The following is a 17,422-nucleotide window of genomic DNA, read 5'->3' as shown; positions in this document are numbered from 1 at the left end:
TGCCTGTTCGCTAAGCTCTGCAATTGCCTCCTTAAAAGCGACGGCCTTTCTCGCTCTTTGTCCTTGTTTGAGGCGCTCTTTCAAAGCAAAGGATTGGATCAAGCTTTTGATCAGCTGTGCAAATATATCCTTCTGAAGAGGCTCACCGCAAATGATGTCGGATAGTGCTGCAAAGTGTCTTGCAGATATTTTCTTACTCCAAGGCTGCTGTGCAGATGTAAGTGGTTGCTGATATTGCGTCTGGCCTCTTCCTGCGCAGGAAACATTCCACAGTTCTGTTCGATGTCGTCTGTGCTTTTGTAAAAGAGAAAGCTATGTCTGATTGACAACTTGCAAAGGCAAAGTTGCCTCTGGGTTCCATGGTGTAATGGTGAGCACTCTGGGCTCTGAATCCAGCGATCCGAGTTCAAATCTCGGTGGAACCTTATTTTCTCACTCCGCGCGATTCCATTTGCAAAAAGGGCAGCTTCTGCAATTTCACAACAAGGTCCAATTCAGGAGGAAAATTTTCCGCCCAGATCACTTTCCATTGCCATCCGTCTGACTGCTACTCTTATGCCAGCTGCCTGCCACGTGATCCACTCTTGCACTCGGTGCAGCTGGTGAAATCTTCCATTGAAAGGATGCACTGCTTTCCGTCAGACGACATATTGCATTCAAGTGCAGTCAGGGATGCTTGCAGGGACTGAGAATGCCAGGGGAGTTGGAGAAAAGACTGTAGCCCTGGCACAGGACAGCCACTTGGTTCCATGGTGTAATGGTGAGCACTCTGGACTTTGAATCCAGCGATCCGAGTTCAAATCTCGGTGGAACCGGCATTCTTGTTGTCCCAGCTGCTGTTAAATTTGGGACACACAAGCGTTCGGCACATGGAGCTGAAATGCTGCTGCTGCGCCTTTCTTGTCTTCATCAAGAGGATTGAGCTTCAATGTCCAATTGCAACATCAGCCTGATCCACGTCTGCAGCAGAGCGACGTTGCAGCTTGTTCCGTGTCCTCAGTGCCTGCACTGCACAGGACAATGGCGTGAGCACAGCATTTCTTTGCAATCTGCATTCAGCAGGGGCGCTTCAACAAATTCAAGAGGGTTTCATCAAATGCAGGCGTCACAACGATTGTCTTCTTGCCCTCGAGCTAATGTGCATGTCATCGTTTCTTGCTTCACTGCCTTGCAACGTTTATAAACTGATCATCTGGCAAGTGTGCCAAACTAGAGTGTGCTGAGAAATGGCAAACACAAGCAGTGACATTAGAAGCTGCAGCCTGGACTGTCGGAGTTGCACAGCATCCACACCTTTAGAACAACTAGTGGGGAAGCTGAAGGTGTGCCTGAGAAAAGATTAAGCCGGAATGCAGACTGGAAATTACAATGTCCAGTGCTTGCAATTTGCTCGTGAAAATGCATTGCTATTTGGAGGGCTCAGCAAGGTATGGCCATTTGCAGTGCAGCTCCCCGTCACAAACCCCGTTGCCGAGGCATTGACTTTATCCCCATTCCCGACCGCTATCTGACGCTGAGACACACGATTGGAAAGCTCGGTGTCCCACTTGAGCCTTAGCCGGTCCGCCACCCGCACGTCTGGTCCATCAGCAAGGACACCTACTTGCACCTCTGCAACGTCACGCGACTAAGTCCCTGCCTCAGCTGATCCGCTGCTGACGTCTTCATCCGTGCCTCTGTTACCTGTGGACTTGACTATTCCAAAACGCCGGCGGACATCCTTCCGGTTTGCACCCTCCGTAAATGCGAGCTCATGGAAATCTCTGCTGCCCAGGTCCTAATTGGCACCTAGTGCAGCTCACCCAGCAACCCTGTGTTGGCGCAACGACATTGTCAACCGCTCTGACGACCGCTGATTTTTCGAATTCCCATGCCTGTTTAAAATTCCTTTGCCGCCTCGCCCCTGCGTATCGCCGTAAGCTCATTCAGCTGTTCAAAGCTAGCAGAATCTCTGCGCTCCTCCCATCTTGAACTCTTTGGCTGCCCCGATTATAGCGTCGGTGGCCGTGCCTTCAGCTGCCTGTTCGCTAAGCTCTGCAATTGCCTCCTTAAAAGCGACGGCCTTTCTCGCTCTTTGTCCTTGTTTGAGGCGCTCTTTCAAAGCAAAGGATTGGATCAAGCTTTTGATCAGCTGTGCAAATATATCCTTCTGAAGAGGCTCGCCGCAAATGATGTCGGATAGTGCTGCAAAGTGTCTTGCAGATATTTTCTTACTCCAAGGCTGCTGTGCAGATGTAAGTGGTTGCTGATATTGCGTCTGGCCTCTTCCTGCGCAGGAAACATTCCACAGTTCTGTTCGATGTCGTCTGTGCTTTTGTAAAAGAGAAAGCTATGTCTGATTGACAACTTGCAAAGGCAAAGTTGCCTCTGGGTTCCATGGTGTAATGGTGAGCACTCTGGGCTCTGAATCCAGCGATCCGAGTTCAAATCTCGGTGGAACCTTATTTTCTCACTCCGCGCGATTCCATTTGCAAAAAGGGCAGCTTCTGCAATTTCACAACAAGGTCCAATTCAGGAGGAAAATTTTCCGCCCAGATCACTTTCCATTGCCATCCGTCTGACTGCTACTCTTATGCCAGCTGCCTGCCACGTGATCCACTCTTGCACTCGGTGCAGCTGGTGAAATCTTCCATTGAAAGGATGCACTGCTTTCCGTCAGACGACATATTGCATTCAAGTGCAGTCAGGGATGCTTGCAGGGACTGAGAATGCCAGGGGAGTTGGAGAAAAGACTGTAGCCCTGGCACAGGACAGCCACTTGGTTCCATGGTGTAATGGTGAGCACTCTGGACTTTGAATCCAGCGATCCGAGTTCAAATCTCGGTGGAACCGGCATTCTTGTTGTCCCAGCTGCTGTTAAATTTGGGACACACAAGCGTTCGGCACATGGAGCTGAAATGCTGCTGCTGCGCCTTTCTTGTCTTCATCAAGAGGATTGAGCTTCAATGTCCAATTGCAACATCAGCCTGATCCACGTCTGCAGCAGAGCGACGTTGCAGCTTGTTCCGTGTCCTCAGTGCCTGCACTGCACAGGACAATGGCGTGAGCACAGCATTTCTTTGCAATCTGCATTCAGCAGGGGCGCTTCAACAAATTCAAGAGGGTTTCATCAAATGCAGGCGTCACAACGATTGTCTTCTTGCCCTCGAGCAAATGTGCATGTCATCGTTTCTTGCTTCACTGCCTTGCAACGTTTATAAACTGATCATCTGGCAAGTGTGCCAAACTAGAGTGTGCTGAGAAATGGCAAACACAAGCAGTGACATTAGAAGCTGCAGCCTGGACTGTCGGAGTTGCACAGCATCCACACCTTTAGAACAACTAGTGGGGAAGCTGAAGGTGTGCCTGAGAAAAGATTAAGCCGGAATGCAGACTGGAAATTACAATGTCCAGTGCTTGCAATTTGCTCGTGAAAATGCATTGCTATTTGGAGGGCTCAGCAAGGTATGGCCATTTGCAGTGCAGCTCCCCGTCACAAACCCCGTTGCCGAGGCATTGACTTTATCCCCATTCCCGACCGCTATCTGACGCTGAGACACACGATTGGAAAGCTCGGTGTCCCACTTGAGCCTTAGCCGGTCCGCCACCCGCACGTCTGGTCCATCAGCAAGGACACCTACTTGCACCTCTGCAACGTCACGCGACTAAGTCCCTGCCTCAGCTGATCCGCTGCTGACGTCTTCATCCGTGCCTCTGTTACCTGTGGACTTGACTATTCCAAAACGCCGGCGGACATCCTTCCGGTTTGCACCCTCCGTAAATGCGAGCTCATGGAAATCTCTGCTGCCCAGGTCCTAATTGGCACCTAGTGCAGCTCACCCAGCAACCCTGTGTTGGCGCAACGACATTGTCAACCGCTCTGACGACCGCTGATTTTTCGAATTCCCATGCCTGTTTAAAATTCCTTTGCCGCCTCGCCCCTGCGTATCGCCGTAAGCTCATTCAGCTGTTCAAAGCTAGCAGAATCTCTGCGCTCCTCCCATCTTGAACTCTTTGGCTGCCCCGATTATAGCGTCGGTGGCCGTGCCTTCAGCTGCCTGTTCGCTAAGCTCTGCAATTGCCTCCTTAAAAGCGACGGCCTTTCTCGCTCTTTGTCCTTGTTTGAGGCGCTCTTTCAAAGCAAAGGATTGGATCAAGCTTTTGATCAGCTGTGCAAATATATCCTTCTGAAGAGGCTCGCCGCAAATGATGTCGGATAGTGCTGCAAAGTGTCTTGCAGATATTTCCTTACTCCAAGGCTGCTGTGCAGATGTAAGCGGTTGCTGATATTGCGTCTGGCCTCTTCCTGCGCAGGAAACATTCCACAGTTCTGTTCGATGTCGTCTGTGCTTTTGTAAAAGAGAAAGCTATGTCTGATTGACAACTTGCAAAAGCAAAGTTGCCTCTGGGTTCCATGGTGTAATGGTGAGCACTCTGGGCTCTGAATCCAGCGATCCGAGTTCAAATCTCGGTGGAACCTTATTTTCTCACTCCGCGCGATTCCATTTGCAAAAAGGGCAGCTTCTGCAATTTCACAACAAGGTCCAATTCAGGAGGAAAATTTTCCGCCCAGATCACTTTCCATTGCCATCCGTCTGACTGCTACTCTTATGCCAGCTGCCTGCCACGTGATCCACTCTTGCACTCGGTGCAGCTGGTGAAATCTTCCATTGAAAGGATGCACTGCTTTCCGTCAGACGACATATTGCATTCAAGTGCAGTCAGGGATGCTTGCAGGGACTGAGAATGCCAGGGGAGTTGGAGAAAAGACTGTAGCCCTGGCACAGGACAGCCACTTGGTTCCATGGTGTAATGGTGAGCACTCTGGACTTTGAATCCAGCGATCCGAGTTCAAATCTCGGTGGAACCGGCATTCTTGTTGTCCCAGCTGCTGTTAAATTTGGGACACACAAGCGTTCGGCACATGGAGCTGAAATGCTGCTGCTGCGCCTTTCTTGTCTTCATCAAGAGGATTGAGCTTCAATGTCCAATTGCAACATCAGCCTGATCCACGTCTGCAGCAGAGCGACGTTGCAGCTTGTTCCGTGTCCTCAGTGCCTGCACTGCACAGGACAATGGCGTGAGCACAGCATTTCTTTGCAATCTGCATTCAGCAGGGGCGCTTCAACAAATTCAAGAGGGTTTCATCAAATGCAGGCGTCACAACGATTGTCTTCTTGCCCTCGAGCTAATGTGCATGTCATCGTTTCTTGCTTCACTGCCTTGCAACGTTTATAAACTGATCATCTGGCAAGTGTGCCAAACTAGAGTGTGCTGAGAAATGGCAAACACAAGCAGTGACATTAGAAGCTGCAGCCTGGACTGTCGGAGTTGCACAGCATCCACACCTTTAGAACAACTAGTGGGGAAGCTGAAGGTGTGCCTGAGAAAAGATTAAGCCGGAATGCAGACTGGAAATTACAATGTCCAGTGCTTGCAATTTGCTCGTGAAAATGCATTGCTATTTGGAGGGCTCAGCAAGGTATGGCCATTTGCAGTGCAGCTCCCCGTCACAAACCCCGTTGCCGAGGCATTGACTTTATCCCCATTCCCGACCGCTATCTGACGCTGAGACACACGATTGGAAAGCTCGGTGTCCCACTTGAGCCTTAGCCGGTCCGCCACCCGCACGTCTGGTCCATCAGCAAGGACACCTACTTGCACCTCTGCAACGTCACGCGACTAAGTCCCTGCCTCAGCTGATCCGCTGCTGACGTCTTCATCCGTGCCTCTGTTACCTGTGGACTTGACTATTCCAAAACGCCGGCGGACATCCTTCCGGTTTGCACCCTCCGTAAATGCGAGCTCATGGAAATCTCTGCTGCCCAGGTCCTAATTGGCACCTAGTGCAGCTCACCCAGCAACCCTGTGTTGGCGCAACGACATTGTCAACCGCTCTGACGACCGCTGATTTTTCGAATTCCCATGCCTGTTTAAAATTCCTTTGCCGCCTCGCCCCTGCGTATCGCCGTAAGCTCATTCAGCTGTTCAAAGCTAGCAGAATCTCTGCGCTCCTCCCATCTTGAACTCTTTGGCTGCCCCGATTATAGCGTCGGTGGCCGTGCCTTCAGCTGCCTGTTCGCTAAGCTCTGCAATTGCCTCCTTAAAAGCGACGGCCTTTCTCGCTCTTTGTCCTTGTTTGAGGCGCTCTTTCAAAGCAAAGGATTGGATCAAGCTTTTGATCAGCTGTGCAAATATATCCTTCTGAAGAGGCTCGCCGCAAATGATGTCGGATAGTGCTGCAAAGTGTCTTGCAGATATTTTCTTACTCCAAGGCTGCTGTGCAGATGTAAGTGGTTGCTGATATTGCGTCTGGCCTCTTCCTGCGCAGGAAACATTCCACAGTTCTGTTCGATGTCGTCTGTGCTTTTGTAAAAGAGAAAGCTATGTCTGATTGACAACTTGCAAAGGCAAAGTTGCCTCTGGGTTCCATGGTGTAATGGTGAGCACTCTGGGCTCTGAATCCAGCGATCCGAGTTCAAATCTCGGTGGAACCTTATTTTCTCACTCCGCGCGATTCCATTTGCAAAAAGGGCAGCTTCTGCAATTTCACAACAAGGTCCAATTCAGGAGGAAAATTTTCCGCCCAGATCACTTTCCATTGCCATCCGTCTGACTGCTACTCTTATGCCAGCTGCCTGCCACGTGATCCACTCTTGCACTCGGTGCAGCTGGTGAAATCTTCCATTGAAAGGATGCACTGCTTTCCGTCAGACGACATATTGCATTCAAGTGCAGTCAGGGATGCTTGCAGGGACTGAGAATGCCAGGGGAGTTGGAGAAAAGACTGTAGCCCTGGCACAGGACAGCCACTTGGTTCCATGGTGTAATGGTGAGCACTCTGGACTTTGAATCCAGCGATCCGAGTTCAAATCTCGGTGGAACCGGCATTCTTGTTGTCCCAGCTGCTGTTAAATTTGGGACACACAAGCGTTCGGCACATGGAGCTGAAATGCTGCTGCTGCGCCTTTCTTGTCTTCATCAAGAGGATTGAGCTTCAATGTCCAATTGCAACATCAGCCTGATCCACGTCTGCAGCAGAGCGACGTTGCAGCTTGTTCCGTGTCCTCAGTGCCTGCACTGCACAGGACAATGGCGTGAGCACAGCATTTCTTTGCAATCTGCATTCAGCAGGGGCGCTTCAACAAATTCAAGAGGGTTTCATCAAATGCAGGCGTCACAACGATTGTCTTCTTGCCCTCGAGCAAATGTGCATGTCATCGTTTCTTGCTTCACTGCCTTGCAACGTTTATAAACTGATCATCTGGCAAGTGTGCCAAACTAGAGTGTGCTGAGAAATGGCAAACACAAGCAGTGACATTAGAAGCTGCAGCCTGGACTGTCGGAGTTGCACAGCATCCACACCTTTAGAACAACTAGTGGGGAAGCTGAAGGTGTGCCTGAGAAAAGATTAAGCCGGAATGCAGACTGGAAATTACAATGTCCAGTGCTTGCAATTTGCTCGTGAAAATGCATTGCTATTTGGAGGGCTCAGCAAGGTATGGCCATTTGCAGTGCAGCTCCCCGTCACAAACCCCGTTGCCGAGGCATTGACTTTATCCCCATTCCCGACCGCTATCTGACGCTGAGACACACGATTGGAAAGCTCGGTGTCCCACTTGAGCCTTAGCCGGTCCGCCACCCGCACGTCTGGTCCATCAGCAAGGACACCTACTTGCACCTCTGCAACGTCACGCGACTAAGTCCCTGCCTCAGCTGATCCGCTGCTGACGTCTTCATCCGTGCCTCTGTTACCTGTGGACTTGACTATTCCAAAACGCCGGCGGACATCCTTCCGGTTTGCACCCTCCGTAAATGCGAGCTCATGGAAATCTCTGCTGCCCAGGTCCTAATTGGCACCTAGTGCAGCTCACCCAGCAACCCTGTGTTGGCGCAACGACATTGTCAACCGCTCTGACGACCGCTGATTTTTCGAATTCCCATGCCTGTTTAAAATTCCTTTGCCGCCTCGCCCCTGCGTATCGCCGTAAGCTCATTCAGCTGTTCAAAGCTAGCAGAATCTCTGCGCTCCTCCCATCTTGAACTCTTTGGCTGCCCCGATTATAGCGTCGGTGGCCGTGCCTTCAGCTGCCTGTTCGCTAAGCTCTGCAATTGCCTCCTTAAAAGCGACGGCCTTTCTCGCTCTTTGTCCTTGTTTGAGGCGCTCTTTCAAAGCAAAGGATTGGATCAAGCTTTTGATCAGCTGTGCAAATATATCCTTCTGAAGAGGCTCGCCGCAAATGATGTCGGATAGTGCTGCAAAGTGTCTTGCAGATATTTCCTTACTCCAAGGCTGCTGTGCAGATGTAAGCGGTTGCTGATATTGCGTCTGGCCTCTTCCTGCGCAGGAAACATTCCACAGTTCTGTTCGATGTCGTCTGTGCTTTTGTAAAAGAGAAAGCTATGTCTGATTGACAACTTGCAAAAGCAAAGTTGCCTCTGGGTTCCATGGTGTAATGGTGAGCACTCTGGGCTCTGAATCCAGCGATCCGAGTTCAAATCTCGGTGGAACCTTATTTTCTCACTCCGCGCGATTCCATTTGCAAAAAGGGCAGCTTCTGCAATTTCACAACAAGGTCCAATTCAGGAGGAAAATTTTCCGCCCAGATCACTTTCCATTGCCATCCGTCTGACTGCTACTCTTATGCCAGCTGCCTGCCACGTGATCCACTCTTGCACTCGGTGCAGCTGGTGAAATCTTCCATTGAAAGGATGCACTGCTTTCCGTCAGACGACATATTGCATTCAAGTGCAGTCAGGGATGCTTGCAGGGACTGAGAATGCCAGGGGAGTTGGAGAAAAGACTGTAGCCCTGGCACAGGACAGCCACTTGGTTCCATGGTGTAATGGTGAGCACTCTGGACTTTGAATCCAGCGATCCGAGTTCAAATCTCGGTGGAACCGGCATTCTTGTTGTCCCAGCTGCTGTTAAATTTGGGACACACAAGCGTTCGGCACATGGAGCTGAAATGCTGCTGCTGCGCCTTTCTTGTCTTCATTAAGAGGATTGAGCTTCAATGTCCAATTGCAACATCAGCCTGATCCACGTCTGCAGCAGAGCGACGTTGCAGCTTGTTCCGTGTCCTCAGTGCCTGCACTGCACAGGACAATGGCGTGAGCACAGCATTTCTTTGCAATCTGCATTCAGCAGGGGCGCTTCAACAAATTCAAGAGGGTTTCATCAAATGCAGGCGTCACAACGATTGTCTTCTTGCCCTCGAGCTAATGTGCATGTCATCGTTTCTTGCTTCACTGCCTTGCAACGTTTATAAACTGATCATCTGGCAAGTGTGCCAAACTAGAGTGTGCTGAGAAATGGCAAACACAAGCAGTGACATTAGAAGCTGCAGCCTGGACTGTCCGAGTTGCACAGCATCCACACCTTTAGAACAACTAGTGGGGAAGCTGAAGGTGTGCCTGAGAAAAGATTAAGCCGGAATGCAGACTGGAAATTACAATGTCCAGTGCTTGCAATTTGCTCGTGAAAATGCATTGCTATTTGGAGGGCTCAGCAAGGTATGGCCATTTGCAGTGCAGCTCCCCGTCACAAACCCCGTTGCCGAGGCATTGACTTTATCCCCATTCCCGACCGCTATCTGACGCTGAGACACACGATTGGAAAGCTCGGTGTCCCACTTGAGCCTTAGCCGGTCCGCCACCCGCACGTCTGGTCCATCAGCAAGGACACCTACTTGCACCTCTGCAACGTCACGCGACTAAGTCCCTGCCTCAGCTGATCCGCTGCTGACGTCTTCATCCGTGCCTCTGTTACCTGTGGACTTGACTATTCCAAAACGCCGGCGGACATCCTTCCGGTTTGCACCCTCCGTAAATGCGAGCTCATGGAAATCTCTGCTGCCCAGGTCCTAATTGGCACCTAGTGCAGCTCACCCAGCAACCCTGTGTTGGCGCAACGACATTGTCAACCGCTCTGACGACCGCTGATTTTTCGAATTCCCATGCCTGTTTAAAATTCCTTTGCCGCCTCGCCCCTGCGTATCGCCGTAAGCTCATTCAGCTGTTCAAAGCTAGCAGAATCTCTGCGCTCCTCCCATCTTGAACTCTTTGGCTGCCCCGATTATAGCGTCGGTGGCCGTGCCTTCAGCTGCCTGTTCGCTAAGCTCTGCAATTGCCTCCTTAAAAGCGACGGCCTTTCTCGCTCTTTGTCCTTGTTTGAGGCGCTCTTTCAAAGCAAAGGATTGGATCAAGCTTTTGATCAGCTGTGCAAATATATCCTTCTGAAGAGGCTCGCCGCAAATGATGTCGGATAGTGCTGCAAAGTGTCTTGCAGATATTTTCTTACTCCAAGGCTGCTGTGCAGATGTAAGTGGTTGCTGATATTGCGTCTGGCCTCTTCCTGCGCAGGAAACATTCCACAGTTCTGTTCGATGTCGTCTGTGCTTTTGTAAAAGAGAAAGCTATGTCTGATTGACAACTTGCAAAGGCAAAGTTGCCTCTGGGTTCCATGGTGTAATGGTGAGCACTCTGGGCTCTGAATCCAGCGATCCGAGTTCAAATCTCGGTGGAACCTTATTTTCTCACTCCGCGCGATTCCATTTGCAAAAAGGGCAGCTTCTGCAATTTCACAACAAGGTCCAATTCAGGAGGAAAATTTTCCGCCCAGATCACTTTCCATTGCCATCCGTCTGACTGCTACTCTTATGCCAGCTGCCTGCCACGTGATCCACTCTTGCACTCGGTGCAGCTGGTGAAATCTTCCATTGAAAGGATGCACTGCTTTCCGTCAGACGACATATTGCATTCAAGTGCAGTCAGGGATGCTTGCAGGGACTGAGAATGCCAGGGGCGTTGGAGAAAAGACTGTAGCCCTGGCACAGGACAGCCACTTGGTTCCATGGTGTAATGGTGAGCACTCTGGACTTTGAATCCAGCGATCCGAGTTCAAATCTCGGTGGAACCGGCATTCTTGTTGTCCCAGCTGCTGTTAAATTTGGGACACACAAGCGTTCGGCACATGGAGCTGAAATGCTGCTGCTGCGCCTTTCTTGTCTTCATCAAGAGGATTGAGCTTCAATGTCCAATTGCAACATCAGCCTGATCCACGTCTGCAGCAGAGCGACGTTGCAGCTTGTTCCGTGTCCTCAGTGCCTGCACTGCACAGGACAATGGCGTGAGCACAGCATTTCTTTGCAATCTGCATTCAGCAGGGGCGCTTCAACAAATTCAAGAGGGTTTCATCAAATGCAGGCGTCACAACGATTGTCTTCTTGCCCTCGAGCAAATGTGCATGTCATCGTTTCTTGCTTCACTGCCTTGCAACGTTTATAAACTGATCATCTGGCAAGTGTGCCAAACTAGAGTGTGCTGAGAAATGGCAAACACAAGCAGTGACATTAGAAGCTGCAGCCTGGACTGTCGGAGTTGCACAGCATCCACACCTTTAGAACAACTAGTGGGGAAGCTGAAGGTGTGCCTGAGAAAAGATTAAGCCGGAATGCAGACTGGAAATTACAATGTCCAGTGCTTGCAATTTGCTCGTGAAAATGCATTGCTATTTGGAGGGCTCAGCAAGGTATGGCCATTTGCAGTGCAGCTCCCCGTCACAAACCCCGTTGCCGAGGCATTGACTTTATCCCCATTCCCGACCGCTATCTGACGCTGAGACACACGATTGGAAAGCTCGGTGTCCCACTTGAGCCTTAGCCGGTCCGCCACCCGCACGTCTGGTCCATCAGCAAGGACACCTACTTGCACCTCTGCAACGTCACGCGACTAAGTCCCTGCCTCAGCTGATCCGCTGCTGACGTCTTCATCCGTGCCTCTGTTACCTGTGGACTTGACTATTCCAAAACGCCGGCGGACATCCTTCCGGTTTGCACCCTCCGTAAATGCGAGCTCATGGAAATCTCTGCTGCCCAGGTCCTAATTGGCACCTAGTGCAGCTCACCCAGCAACCCTGTGTTGGCGCAACGACATTGTCAACCGCTCTGACGACCGCTGATTTTTCGAATTCCCATGCCTGTTTAAAATTCCTTTGCCGCCTCGCCCCTGCGTATCGCCGTAAGCTCATTCAGCTGTTCAAAGCTAGCAGAATCTCTGCGCTCCTCCCATCTTGAACTCTTTGGCTGCCCCGATTATAGCGTCGGTGGCCGTGCCTTCAGCTGCCTGTTCGCTAAGCTCTGCAATTGCCTCCTTAAAAGCGACGGCCTTTCTCGCTCTTTGTCCTTGTTTGAGGCGCTCTTTCAAAGCAAAGGATTGGATCAAGCTTTTGATCAGCTGTGCAAATATATCCTTCTGAAGAGGCTCGCCGCAAATGATGTCGGATAGTGCTGCAAAGTGTCTTGCAGATATTTTCTTACTCCAAGGCTGCTGTGCAGATGTAAGTGGTTGCTGATATTGCGTCTGGCCTCTTCCTGCGCAGGAAACATTCCACAGTTCTGTTCGATGTCGTCTGTGCTTTTGTAAAAGAGAAAGCTATGTCTGATTGACAACTTGCAAAGGCAAAGTTGCCTCTGGGTTCCATGGTGTAATGGTGAGCACTCTGGGCTCTGAATCCAGCGATCCGAGTTCAAATCTCGGTGGAACCTTATTTTCTCACTCCGCGCGATTCCATTTGCAAAAAGGGCAGCTTCTGCAATTTCACAACAAGGTCCAATTCAGGAGGAAAATTTTCCGCCCAGATCACTTTCCATTGCCATCCGTCTGACTGCTACTCTTATGCCAGCTGCCTGCCACGTGATCCACTCTTGCACTCGGTGCAGCTGGTGAAATCTTCCATTGAAAGGATGCACTGCTTTCCGTCAGACGACATATTGCATTCAAGTGCAGTCAGGGATGCTTGCAGGGACTGAGAATGCCAGGGGCGTTGGAGAAAAGACTGTAGCCCTGGCACAGGACAGCCACTTGGTTCCATGGTGTAATGGTGAGCACTCTGGACTTTGAATCCAGCGATCCGAGTTCAAATCTCGGTGGAACCGGCATTCTTGTTGTCCCAGCTGCTGTTAAATTTGGGACACACAAGCGTTCGGCACATGGAGCTGAAATGCTGCTGCTGCGCCTTTCTTGTCTTCATCAAGAGGATTGAGCTTCAATGTCCAATTGCAACATCAGCCTGATCCACGTCTGCAGCAGAGCGACGTTGCAGCTTGTTCCGTGTCCTCAGTGCCTGCACTGCACAGGACAATGGCGTGAGCACAGCATTTCTTTGCAATCTGCATTCAGCAGGGGCGCTTCAACAAATTCAAGAGGGTTTCATCAAATGCAGGCGTCACAACGATTGTCTTCTTGCCCTCGAGCAAATGTGCATGTCATCGTTTCTTGCTTCACTGCCTTGCAACGTTTATAAACTGATCATCTGGCAAGTGTGCCAAACTAGAGTGTGCTGAGAAATGGCAAACACAAGCAGTGACATTAGAAGCTGCAGCCTGGACTGTCGGAGTTGCACAGCATCCACACCTTTAGAACAACTAGTGGGGAAGCTGAAGGTGTGCCTGAGAAAAGATTAAGCCGGAATGCAGACTGGAAATTACAATGTCCAGTGCTTGCAATTTGCTCGTGAAAATGCATTGCTATTTGGAGGGCTCAGCAAGGTATGGCCATTTGCAGTGCAGCTCCCCGTCACAAACCCCGTTGCCGAGGCATTGACTTTATCCCCATTCCCGACCGCTATCTGACGCTGAGACACACGATTGGAAAGCTCGGTGTCCCACTTGAGCCTTAGCCGGTCCGCCACCCGCACGTCTGGTCCATCAGCAAGGACACCTACTTGCACCTCTGCAACGTCACGCGACTAAGTCCCTGCCTCAGCTGATCCGCTGCTGACGTCTTCATCCGTGCCTCTGTTACCTGTGGACTTGACTATTCCAAAACGCCGGCGGACATCCTTCCGGTTTGCACCCTCCGTAAATGCGAGCTCATGGAAATCTCTGCTGCCCAGGTCCTAATTGGCACCTAGTGCAGCTCACCCAGCAACCCTGTGTTGGCGCAACGACATTGTCAACCGCTCTGACGACCGCTGATTTTTCGAATTCCCATGCCTGTTTAAAATTCCTTTGCCGCCTCGCCCCTGCGTATCGCCGTAAGCTCATTCAGCTGTTCAAAGCTAGCAGAATCTCTGCGCTCCTCCCATCTTGAACTCTTTGGCTGCCCCGATTATAGCGTCGGTGGCCGTGCCTTCAGCTGCCTGTTCGCTAAGCTCTGCAATTGCCTCCTTAAAAGCGACGGCCTTTCTCGCTCTTTGTCCTTGTTTGAGGCGCTCTTTCAAAGCAAAGGATTGGATCAAGCTTTTGATCAGCTGTGCAAATATATCCTTCTGAAGAGGCTCGCCGCAAATGATGTCGGATAGTGCTGCAAAGTGTCTTGCAGATATTTTCTTACTCCAAGGCTGCTGTGCAGATGTAAGTGGTTGCTGATATTGCGTCTGGCCTCTTCCTGCGCAGGAAACATTCCACAGTTCTGTTCGATGTCGTCTGTGCTTTTGTAAAAGAGAAAGCTATGTCTGATTGACAGCTTGCAAAGGCAAAGTTGCCTCTGGGTTCCATGGTGTAATGGTGAGCACTCTGGGCTCTGAATCCAGCGATCCGAGTTCAAATCTCGGTGGAACCTTATTTTCTCACTCCGCGCGATTCCATTTGCAAAAAGGGCAGCTTTTGCAATTTCACAACAAGGTCCAATTCAGGAGGAAAATTTTCCGCCCAGATCACTTTCCATTGCCATCCGTCTGACTGCTACTCTTATGCCAGCTGCCTGCCACGTGATCCACTCTTGCACTCGGTGCAGCTGGTGAAATCTTCCATTGAAAGGATGCACTGCTTTCCGTCAGACGACATATTGCATTCAAGTGCAGTCAGGGATGCTTGCAGGGACTGAGAATGCCAGGGGAGTTGGAGAAAAGACTGTAGCCCTGGCACAGGACAGCCACTTGGTTCCATGGTGTAATGGTGAGCACTCTGGACTTTGAATCCAGCGATCCGAGTTCAAATCTCGGTGGAACCGGCATTCTTGTTGTCCCAGCTGCTGTTAAATTTGGGACACACAAGCGTTCGGCACATGGAGCTGAAATGCTGCTGCTGCGCCTTTCTTGTCTTCATCAAGAGGATTGAGCTTCAATGTCCAATTGCAACATCAGCCTGATCCACGTCTGCAGCAGAGCGACGTTGCAGCTTGTTCCGTGTCCTCAGTGCCTGCACTGCACAGGACAATGGCGTGAGCACAGCATTTCTTTGCAATCTGCATTCAGCAGGGGCGCTTCAACAAATTCAAGAGGGTTTCATCAAATGCAGGCGTCACAACGATTGTCTTCTTGCCCTCGAGCAAATGTGCATGTCATCGTTTCTTGCTTCACTGCCTTGCAACGTTTATAAACTGATCATCTGGCAAGTGTGCCAAACTAGAGTGTGCTGAGAAATGGCAAACACAAGCAGTGACATTAGAAGCTGCAGCCTGGACTGTCGGAGTTGCACAGCATCCACACCTTTAGAACAACTAGTGGGGAAGCTGAAGGTGTGCCTGAGAAAAGATTAAGCCGGAATGCAGACTGGAAATTACAATGTCCAGTGCTTGCAATTTGCTCGTGAAAATGCATTGCTATTTGGAGGGCTCAGCAAGGTATGGCCATTTGCAGTGCAGCTCCCCGTCACAAACCCCGTTGCCGAGGCATTGACTTTATCCCCATTCCCGACCGCTATCTGACGCTGAGACACACGATTGGAAAGCTCGGTGTCCCACTTGAGCCTTAGCCGGTCCGCCACCCGCACGTCTGGTCCATCAGCAAGGACACCTACTTGCACCTCTGCAACGTCACGCGACTAAGTCCCTGCCTCAGCTGATCCGCTGCTGACGTCTTCATCCGTGCCTCTGTTACCTGTGGACTTGACTATTCCAAAACGCCGGCGGACATCCTTCCGGTTTGCACCCTCCGTAAATGCGAGCTCATGGAAATCTCTGCTGCCCAGGTCCTAATTGGCACCTAGTGCAGCTCACCCAGCAACCCTGTGTTGGCGCAACGACATTGTCAACCGCTCTGACGACCGCTGATTTTTCGAATTCCCATGCCTGTTTAAAATTCCTTTGCCGCCTCGCCCCTGCGTATCGCCGTAAGCTCATTCAGCTGTTCAAAGCTAGCAGAATCTCTGCGCTCCTCCCATCTTGAACTCTTTGGCTGCCCCGATTATAGCGTCGGTGGCCGTGCCTTCAGCTGCCTGTTCGCTAAGCTCTGCAATTGCCTCCTTAAAAGCGACGGCCTTTCTCGCTCTTTGTCCTTGTTTGAGGCGCTCTTTCAAAGCAAAGGATTGGATCAAGCTTTTGATCAGCTGTGCAAATATATCCTTCTGAAGAGGCTCGCCGCAAATGATGTCGGATAGTGCTGCAAAGTGTCTTGCAGATATTTTCTTACTCCAAGGCTGCTGTGCAGATGTAAGTGGTTGCTGATATTGCGTCTGGCCTCTTCCTGCGCAGGAAACATTCCACAGTTCTGTTCGATGTCGTCTGTGCTTTTGTAAAAGAGAAAGCTATGTCTGATTGACAACTTGCAAAGGCAAAGTTGCCTCTGGGTTCCATGGTGTAATGGTGAGCACTCTGGGCTCTGAATCCAGCGATCCGAGTTCAAATCTCGGTGGAACCTTATTTTCTCACTCCGCGCGATTCCATTTGCAAAAAGGGCAGCTTCTGCAATTTCACAACAAGGTCCAATTCAGGAGGAAAATTTTCCGCCCAGATCACTTTCCATTGCCATCCGTCTGACTGCTACTCTTATGCCAGCTGCCTGCCACGTGATCCACTCTTGCACTCGGTGCAGCTGGTGAAATCTTCCATTGAAAGGATGCACTGCTTTCCGTCAGACGACATATTGCATTCAAGTGCAGTCAGGGATGCTTGCAGGGACTGAGAATGCCAGGGGCGTTGGAGAAAAGACTGTAGCCCTGGCACAGGACAGCCACTTGGTTCCATGGTGTAATGGTGAGCACTCTGGACTTTGAATCCAGCGATCCGAGTTCAAATCTCGGTGGAACCGGCATTCTTGTTGTCCCAGCTGCTGTTAAATTTGGGACACACAAGCGTTCGGCACATGGAGCTGAAATGCTGCTGCTGCGCCTTTCTTGTCTTCATCAAGAGGATTGAGCTTCAATGTCCAATTGCAACATCAGCCTGATCCACGTCTGCAGCAGAGCGACGTTGCAGCTTGTTCCGTGTCCTCAGTGCCTGCACTGCACAGGACAATGGCGTGAGCACAGCATTTCTTTGCAATCTGCATTCAGCAGGGGCGCTTCAACAAATTCAAGAGGGTTTCATCAAATGCAGGCGTCACAACGATTGTCTTCTTGCCCTCGAGCAAATGTGCATGTCATCGTTTCTTGCTTCACTGCCTTGCAACGTTTATAAACTGATCATCTGGCAAGTGTGCCAAACTAGAGTGTGCTGAGAAATGGCAAACACAAGCAGTGACATTAGAAGCTGCAGCCTGGACTGTCGGAGTTGCACAGCA

At 50.6% G+C, this 17,422-nt stretch overlaps 18 non-coding genes across 18 annotated transcripts; all 18 read left to right on the top strand.

Annotated features, from left to right (window-relative positions):
* The first annotated feature begins 353 nt into the window (after nt 1-353).
* Nucleotides 354-425, top strand: trnaq-cug (transfer RNA glutamine (anticodon CUG)). The gene has a single exon. It is a non-coding gene; the product is annotated as a tRNA-Gln (tRNA).
* Nucleotides 426-743: 318 nt separating this feature from the next.
* trnaq-uug (transfer RNA glutamine (anticodon UUG)) lies at nt 744-815 on the top strand. Its single transcript has one exon. It is a non-coding gene; the product is annotated as a tRNA-Gln (tRNA).
* Nucleotides 816-2,370: 1,555 nt separating this feature from the next.
* Nucleotides 2,371-2,442, top strand: trnaq-cug (transfer RNA glutamine (anticodon CUG)). Its single transcript has one exon. It is a non-coding gene; the product is annotated as a tRNA-Gln (tRNA).
* A 318-nt stretch (nt 2,443-2,760) lies between these two features.
* On the top strand, nt 2,761-2,832 carry trnaq-uug (transfer RNA glutamine (anticodon UUG)). The gene has a single exon. It is a non-coding gene; the product is annotated as a tRNA-Gln (tRNA).
* A 1,555-nt stretch (nt 2,833-4,387) lies between these two features.
* On the top strand, nt 4,388-4,459 carry trnaq-cug (transfer RNA glutamine (anticodon CUG)). Its single transcript has one exon. It is a non-coding gene; the product is annotated as a tRNA-Gln (tRNA).
* A 318-nt stretch (nt 4,460-4,777) lies between these two features.
* trnaq-uug (transfer RNA glutamine (anticodon UUG)) lies at nt 4,778-4,849 on the top strand. Its single transcript has one exon. It is a non-coding gene; the product is annotated as a tRNA-Gln (tRNA).
* A 1,555-nt stretch (nt 4,850-6,404) lies between these two features.
* trnaq-cug (transfer RNA glutamine (anticodon CUG)) lies at nt 6,405-6,476 on the top strand. Its single transcript has one exon. It is a non-coding gene; the product is annotated as a tRNA-Gln (tRNA).
* A 318-nt stretch (nt 6,477-6,794) lies between these two features.
* Nucleotides 6,795-6,866, top strand: trnaq-uug (transfer RNA glutamine (anticodon UUG)). Its single transcript has one exon. It is a non-coding gene; the product is annotated as a tRNA-Gln (tRNA).
* A 1,555-nt stretch (nt 6,867-8,421) lies between these two features.
* Nucleotides 8,422-8,493, top strand: trnaq-cug (transfer RNA glutamine (anticodon CUG)). Its single transcript has one exon. It is a non-coding gene; the product is annotated as a tRNA-Gln (tRNA).
* Nucleotides 8,494-8,811: 318 nt separating this feature from the next.
* On the top strand, nt 8,812-8,883 carry trnaq-uug (transfer RNA glutamine (anticodon UUG)). The gene has a single exon. It is a non-coding gene; the product is annotated as a tRNA-Gln (tRNA).
* A 1,555-nt stretch (nt 8,884-10,438) lies between these two features.
* Nucleotides 10,439-10,510, top strand: trnaq-cug (transfer RNA glutamine (anticodon CUG)). Its single transcript has one exon. It is a non-coding gene; the product is annotated as a tRNA-Gln (tRNA).
* A 318-nt stretch (nt 10,511-10,828) lies between these two features.
* Nucleotides 10,829-10,900, top strand: trnaq-uug (transfer RNA glutamine (anticodon UUG)). The gene has a single exon. It is a non-coding gene; the product is annotated as a tRNA-Gln (tRNA).
* A 1,555-nt stretch (nt 10,901-12,455) lies between these two features.
* trnaq-cug (transfer RNA glutamine (anticodon CUG)) lies at nt 12,456-12,527 on the top strand. The gene has a single exon. It is a non-coding gene; the product is annotated as a tRNA-Gln (tRNA).
* A 318-nt stretch (nt 12,528-12,845) lies between these two features.
* Nucleotides 12,846-12,917, top strand: trnaq-uug (transfer RNA glutamine (anticodon UUG)). The gene has a single exon. It is a non-coding gene; the product is annotated as a tRNA-Gln (tRNA).
* A 1,555-nt stretch (nt 12,918-14,472) lies between these two features.
* trnaq-cug (transfer RNA glutamine (anticodon CUG)) lies at nt 14,473-14,544 on the top strand. Its single transcript has one exon. It is a non-coding gene; the product is annotated as a tRNA-Gln (tRNA).
* Nucleotides 14,545-14,862: 318 nt separating this feature from the next.
* Nucleotides 14,863-14,934, top strand: trnaq-uug (transfer RNA glutamine (anticodon UUG)). The gene has a single exon. It is a non-coding gene; the product is annotated as a tRNA-Gln (tRNA).
* A 1,555-nt stretch (nt 14,935-16,489) lies between these two features.
* trnaq-cug (transfer RNA glutamine (anticodon CUG)) lies at nt 16,490-16,561 on the top strand. Its single transcript has one exon. It is a non-coding gene; the product is annotated as a tRNA-Gln (tRNA).
* A 318-nt stretch (nt 16,562-16,879) lies between these two features.
* trnaq-uug (transfer RNA glutamine (anticodon UUG)) lies at nt 16,880-16,951 on the top strand. The gene has a single exon. It is a non-coding gene; the product is annotated as a tRNA-Gln (tRNA).
* The last annotated feature ends 471 nt before the right edge of the window (nt 16,952-17,422 follow it).

The sequence above is a fragment of the Heterodontus francisci genome, chromosome 48, assembly GCF_036365525.1.
Source record: "Heterodontus francisci isolate sHetFra1 chromosome 48, sHetFra1.hap1, whole genome shotgun sequence".
Classification (NCBI taxonomy): Eukaryota; Metazoa; Chordata; class Chondrichthyes; order Heterodontiformes; family Heterodontidae; genus Heterodontus; species Heterodontus francisci.
Note: the sequence above shows the minus strand (reverse complement) of the source record. Positions and strands in the feature narration are given on the sequence as shown.